The sequence below is a fragment of the Strix uralensis genome, chromosome 14 (assembly GCF_047716275.1).
Source record: "Strix uralensis isolate ZFMK-TIS-50842 chromosome 14, bStrUra1, whole genome shotgun sequence".
Classification (NCBI taxonomy): domain Eukaryota; kingdom Metazoa; phylum Chordata; class Aves; order Strigiformes; family Strigidae; genus Strix; species Strix uralensis.
The window spans coordinates 8,124,266-8,131,593 of NC_133985.1; the positions used below are offsets into that span (position 1 = coordinate 8,124,266).

General features: G+C 34.6%; 1 protein-coding gene across 1 annotated transcript in view; it reads right to left on the minus strand.

The window, feature by feature from the left end:
• TENM2 (teneurin transmembrane protein 2) overlaps positions 1-2,342 on the minus strand; it is a 741,247-nt gene extending 738,905 nt beyond the window's left edge. The window contains exon 1 of the mRNA XM_074883298.1: positions 2,290-2,342. The gene's annotated coding sequence lies outside the window, so the exon portion shown is untranslated. The remainder of the gene's footprint in view (positions 1-2,289) is intronic.
• Between the last annotated feature and the right edge of the window lie 4,986 nt (positions 2,343-7,328).

Sequence of the window (7,328 nt, forward strand, 5' to 3'; positions counted from 1 at the left end):
TTTTAAGTTTATGTACTCAAATACAACACTAATTATACATGTACAGCTTTGTTGTAGGGATCATTGCTCATGTTTAATTCTAAAGAAATAAATACATGTAGCAAATGAAAAAGATGGAAGTTGTTTTAGTAGGCACTAGGAATTGGAGAACAAAATGCTGCTCTAGCTAGAACTTCCCCTTCCTCTAACACGGCCATGATGGATTGCAAGGTTATAAAGGCAAGCCCATTTGACAAGAGGATCCATTTGGACCGTGGGATTCATAGAAATGAGGGCCTAATTAAATGAGTTGTTTTTTTCACAAAGCAGGCAGATTTTCATATGTTGAGAAATGGAGCTAGGGAGCATCAGCATATTATATTGTACAGCCATTTTCCTCCCACTTGGCTTTCTTTTTTTTTTTAAAAAAAGACTCTCTGAGGAGCGTGCTATACATGTTGAACAGGAAAAAAATAAATGTAATTGATACCAAACAAAAGAAAGCCATCAAGACAGAAATACAACATCCTAAACGTACATGTCAGAGGTCTTAAACTAAAATTAACATAATTCTCACCTTTGCTTATTCCGAGTAATCCATAGATACAACTGCACACTAAAAAAAAAACCTGAAAGGAACAAAACGCCCTGTCTCACTGTCAAACATAACCAGTAAAGCTGCAGTATTCCAAGTGCAACCAACACAAAGTCTACCCTTCAGCCAGAATAATACAATACCAGGAGAACCCAAGTGGGCTGTATATGAGAGGCTGCCCTCTACTGATTGACAGAGAGGAAAGTTTTCTCCATCACATCAGAAAGACCCCAGGAAAGACTATTCATTTTCAGTGCCTGTGTAGAAAGGGAAGATAAAGTTTGTAAGGGACACCTATACCTTTGGAAAGACAGCTTGGCATTTCTTCTAAAATGTATACCTGGTATTTTCTGCAGCAGAAAACTGCTTGGGCTTTCCTTACAAATGCAATAAACGTCATATTTACCCATACCTTTAATTCTACCTGCAAGTATTATATTATGATAATATTCATAAGGTGGGAAATTCTCAAAATAGTTTGAAAAGCTGGAGCAATTTTAGTGTTTATTACTACAAATGTACTTCATCGAAAAAAACTTGTGTTTTTTTAAACAATAATCTCCAGATTTTCCTTCCTTGAAAGACCATTTTTCACAAAGACAGATCAAATACTCTCAGGGAAAAGCTAGGCTGTTTTCATATGAACACAAGAATTTATAACTATTCTTGTAGGAGCTTGAACAATCCAATTGCAAGACAATTTTATATTCAATGCCCAATTAGGTCGCTCTTGCTTGCTTATACACCTAAGTATATCAAGTCAAATAAATATAGCAACAAATACTCAAAAAGATTGCTATGAAAATATGGAACTCAGTGTCAAGAGCATGTTAACTACACTATATTATTGTTTGGCTTAGTCTCTTAAAATAGTTGATTTAATAACAAAGAGGACCTTATTAGATTTCACAATATTTTGGTCTGCTTTCAGAAATAACCATTTTAAAGGCCACAAAAAACCCAACCCACACTTACAATTCCATACACCTGGTAAGCAAACAAAACAAACCCCAAACCCTCAAACAACCCAACAGTCTTAAATTGCAGCAAGGAAGATTCATGTTAAACATTAGGAAATTAATTTCTGTTGTCTAAATTAAGGCATTTTGAAGCCAAGCTTTTAGCCACCTACAGAAGGTGACTCTTCTCATTTTAAGGTGAGTTCAACAACACTTCTGACTCTCCACTCACTGGAATACACGTCCAGTTGGCATCTGTATTTTAGATGGCAAAGTTAGGTGAAATTAGTCCCAACCTAATGAAATCACATAAAGTTTATTTAAGCACAACAGATTGCTTATGGTGCCTATGAATTTCCATCACTCTTGTTTTTTAATAGAGACAGCAGGCTAATCTCTGTCAGGTATAGTTGAGGAAGAGTTTCATGTTAGGAGGTGCTATGAAAGCTAGCCACCATTCTGGTTAACTCCTCCTCAGCTCTTTACAATATTTATATCTTCCGTTTTATTTATTCACTGAAGAAAATTGATCCAACAAAAACATCAATGTACAAATAAACTAATGGTCTTAAACTATGAGTATGAAAGAGTCCTCCCACACTTCTCACTGATATCCTTTCCATTTACAGAAAACTCACATATCAATTAAACTCACCTGTTAATTAAAAGCTTGTCTGGAAAATTCCTTGCTAATTGGAAGCAAAAGAAAGTGTAAAAAGTATCTGAATGCTGAAGCTTTGAATTTTAATTACTTACTCCCAGGTTTGTTCGTGATCCCTCAGGTGTTGGCTGGGCAACAGCAAAGAACTGAAAAAAAGAAACAAAATTATTTTGTAATTCCTGCTGTGGGGAACAAAAAGTATTGAGAAGGCTTCCAATTTTCTTTTCTTATCTTGTTTAGATTTATTCTTTATTAATGTACTTATAAGAAAGTATCTACACACAAAGAAAAAAGATCCTGGAAGATTACAGGCAACTACAGTGAATAATTGTTCTACAAATTTGATAGGTGGTTTTTTTTTAATAATATAAGAGTTCCTATTGTGTTTGTCTCACAATGGAAAATATCAGTATAATTATAAAAGGGGGAATAATGCATATAAATTTGGCATACAGGCTTTGTATCAGATCACTGATTACATATATATATTAAATTTGATGTGTTGTTTATTTTATATGCACCTAAATAGAGAAGACATTAGCAGATTTAATAAAAATTCTGGAACTCATAGGAATTTGATCCCTTCTCTCTAGCTACCCATTTAATAATAGCTGTTTTTTTCTATCTTTTTTCTTTCTTTCCTGCACTTTTTAGACAAATGATCTTCATCCTAAGAAAGAGAGTCTGTAATCTAAATATGGAGGCAGTGGACAGATTTTCTGCTTTTCCCCTCTCCCCCTCACCAAGTCACAATATTTTAATAATCTGAATTTTTAGTGTCCTCTTATTAAGGATAGATATCTGAGATTCTGGTTTGGATTAGTAATTTTTAAAATAAGAAAACTGATTTGTGATACTTTACAGAGGAACTTAAGAATTTCATGAGGTTTCTAATGAATGTGAATTCTTCTGTGAAAAATTGGGCCATCTGAATGAGACAGAAGATTTACACATTCAGTTCTCCAAGAACTGGAATGAAGACTTTCATTTTTTTCTGACATACACACAGCATATGTACATCTGTTTAAAAAAGTTCAATTATCAGTTAAACTACCCTTACAAATTAACTTGCATGCAAGTAGATGACAATAGCATATGCAATTGAAGTAACTCTGTTCATGTTATGTAAGTTTTCTTCCTCAACATGCTTATTAAAACGAGTTTCAAATTGTAAAAAAAAAAAAAACTTTCAAAAGGAATATAATGATAATCTAAACCACATTCAAATATATTGAGTCAAAACACTAAACAGAAACTGAACATACATGTATGTGGCTATTCAATTCTGATACAGGTTATAAGACAGTTAAGGAAGCAGATGTTTCTTTAAAGTGCATTTAAGGGACTGGTAATATTAAATAGCTTAGATTCTACTTGTATTAAGTTCATGATGAAGGTTTCCTCATCAGATGACCAAGACTTTATGAACTGTAACAGCACAAGTCATTTTGGGGTATTACACTCATTTGAGTGCTACTGTTTTAGCAGTATATATATATTCAGTTATATATTCAACTTGAGACTTCTGCTCACTGTTTTCAGCTAAAAATTCTGAATATTGTGTAATTCAGTATTTTTAGGATCCTTAAATAAATTAGAATATTAAAGTGCATTAGGAGTGGATGAAGAATAAACCATAAGAATTTTTGTCACAGTTAAAAAAGAAAGGAAAAAAGAAAAAAAAAAAAAAAGAAGGAAAAGCAAGCAGGCCTCTATCATCCATTCTGTTTTGAAGCTAAGTGTCTTTCAAATATCTTGTTTACTGCAGTTTACTGGGGGACAGGCCTTATAAGCAGAATCTTATTTATAATGGAAAATTCATTGCACCAGGATACACTCAAATACCCAAGCTACAATTACTGAGACATTTTATGAATATGTAATTCATAAAAGAATGTCTTATGAAAATTCAAGACATCAGCAGGTCTTATGTAGGTTAGTTGTAAATATGACTTTAAAAATTAATACATACTTTTTTCTGGAAGAATGAGAATCTTTGAAAAAATGACAATGCCATATGCGGCTGAACTTCAACATTAAGAGCTGAGGAAGTATTTTGTAGCTAACACAAAGTGTAATTTCAAATGTTTTTATTTAAGAATTTATTCAAATGACAGTTACATCTTCTATTGTTATCTATAAAAGGCCTTCCTTCTCCAGTACAGGATGAACCCACCACATTCACACCAAGGTGATGAAAACACCTTTCAGAATATTTTACATCCAAACAAAACACCTATTCCAATAACAGCAGAACGGACTGCTGACACAACAGTATTACAACTAATCCACAAGTATCTAAGACAGTAAAGGTAGCCGGATAACTTGAGTTATCCAAAGGGATGGATAAAACCCATCGCTCATGTGAAATCCATCCATCTCATTCATGACAAGTTATGTATAAAAAAATGACATGAAAATGTAACAGAGGAAAAGTTTGTGATATTACTGGATGCACACAGCTGGGGTCCCTGAGCATGCCCCAGACGAAGCTGCACCAGGTGAAGCTCAGCCTTGTTATTTTAAGATATAATGGCAGTTGTTGAGCCAGGTTAGGAATGTCTACACTCGTGTTTTGCCTCCTCTGCAAACTGTATAATCCTTCCACAAACACCAACTGTTGATTGTGGATATATTAGTCTGAGAAAGAGAGAAATTGTTAAGCACCTGACAGTCACTGATGCAATGAATAAATCACTGAGAGTCACAAAATTCTATTACCAACTATAGTAGCCACTGGATTCTTTTATTTCCTTAGTTTTATGGATTCTCTGGAAATGACGGTGGAGGACAGAAATTCTATGAGAATTTTTCCAATCATCAATTTTTGCTTCTATCTCAAGTATCAGAAAATGTTATGCATCCTTTTCTGTTTGTGACTGAACAACTAAATTAGAAGGAACAAACAGTAGGAAAATACATTACAAGTATTCCCAATGTTTTGCATTGTGTAAAGCCTTTAATAAAAACACCAGCTGGAAATAATGGTAGGTCCCCAGGAGAAATGGTAAATGCTAAAGATCATTTTCAATCTAATTCTCATGAGTTTTTCTCTCCTTAGCACCAGTTTCCTATTTTTTTCTTTTTTTCTGTATGCGAATTGTTTATTTTTCTCTTCATATATACATTCTATCCTTAAAATTCAGACATGTTTAAACAACAACAAAAAAAAATCTTAACAATTTTGACTATTTCCAGGAAGCATTTGTCAGTACACTAACTCAGTTCCAAATTGCTCTAAAAACATTATTTAAAGAGCAATAAGAAGTTCTTATTCATGCAGTCATGCTTCTTGTTATTCTTACTTGTTGGCATCCAGCATGAACTTCAATGTTTTCTGTGAATTACTGTTAATTTGTGCTTCATGGGGAGTGGCTGTTCTTTTCCTTTATGGCAGCAATCAATGACTACTTCTCAATAGTTATGAGACAGAATCCTATATAAAAATGGCAAATAATATTAAGCTTCTATATGATCCTTGATCTTTTGCCAGTGTGTTTGATCTATTTCCAGAGTACATGAGTCAGGATATGTGCCTTGGTTAATAAGTAAACAGTTCCTGTAAAATTCTTTTCTCCTACTGTCTTAACCCTCCATGCTGTTTGAAGAAATCTATGTTGTATTTCAAACAGGATCTCTTCTCTTTTCTTAAGAGAACATTACTAGTGTCTTATGTCTGAAACTTTATAAATGAAGCAAATCTCCTTTTGCTAGTGAAGCTTCTGGCAAAACATTTTTCTGTGTATTGCACGTATGTTATCGTCATGATCAGCACAGATTTTGTAAGTCCCAACAGCCTGGTCTCTTATGAGTGAGAAATTTCACTTCTCCAGATGAAGTGAAAGGATAATGTATGTGAGTTAGAATGGAAATCATTCTCTCACTGTTGAGTGCTTTTCTGGTTCTATTCTTGGCAAATATGAAGAAATACATGTCATTATGATTAGTATTATAGACATGTATCAATGGAGACATGGACTATAGCTCCCCAAACGATTTCAGGTTTCCACTAAACATTTCAAGTGCTCAAATTAGAAAATTTTAGCCACTGCCAACTTTGTCTGCATTTGACACAACTTCTGCAAGCAATTATTAATTGATTATTTTATCAATTAAAAAATTATTTTGGATTTACTGTTATATTTAACAGTATAACTGTTTTAGACATACAAACTGCTGGTTTAATTTCTCCATGATCTGCTTTTCTACATTTCTGGCTGGTGCAGAAGAGAGAAGTACAGGGACTCCTCCTCAAGACAGACCTACCTAGTACAGCACAGAAGACTCTTTATCAGCTGAATACAGCTAATGTAGGACAGCATCAGCCTCTCATATTTCACACCCAGAAGAGTGTGGGATAGATGCAAAAGCTGCATTCTCCAGCACTGGGAAAGACAGCTCTTTCCCAAATCTGGCTACTTTTCCAATCCTGCTAATGAAGGGGGAAAATAAAAATTCAGAATGTGAGCCCATACTGCAAGCTTGTAGACAAGGTACTTCTGCTTTCGGATGAATGCTACTAAAATTGGGGGCTGGGTCACATTTTTTCCTACTGGTATCATGACCTTTCAGCAACTTGCAAGTGTCCAATTTATATCAAAATATTATGGTGATGACTTTTGCTAATTTCAAGGATTTATAAATGAGTACGGAGTACTTTGTCAGTAGAAGAGAAAGCACAGATCAATAGATCAGAGAAAGATCTGAGCAGAGGAACAATCATGCTATAAATGTCAGAGCTGAGCAATTTCCACACAAATAAAATAAAGCTGCCATCGGCAAACAGTTTCAGACTTGAAGCGCCAGACTACTGCTGTGTGACTGTGTTACAATCCCAAGGTCACTTACACGGAGAGCAGGTGGCGCGACACTCGGCAAGCCAATATCGCAGCTCTGCCTTTACATATAGTTACTCCCCAGGAAGACAAAGCTTAACACTTCAAAATGACTTCCACACCCCACGCCCCTTTCACGAACTAAAGAGTTCAAGTCAGGAACTTTTACTTAACAAGAAAATGCAGAGGTTCTCTTTTTTCTATTTAGTTTGCAACTTTGTCTTTCAAGTAGAGAAAGAGGAAATAGGGAAGATGCAACATTCATATCTTGTAACTCGTTACAGCCTATGGTTTCATAT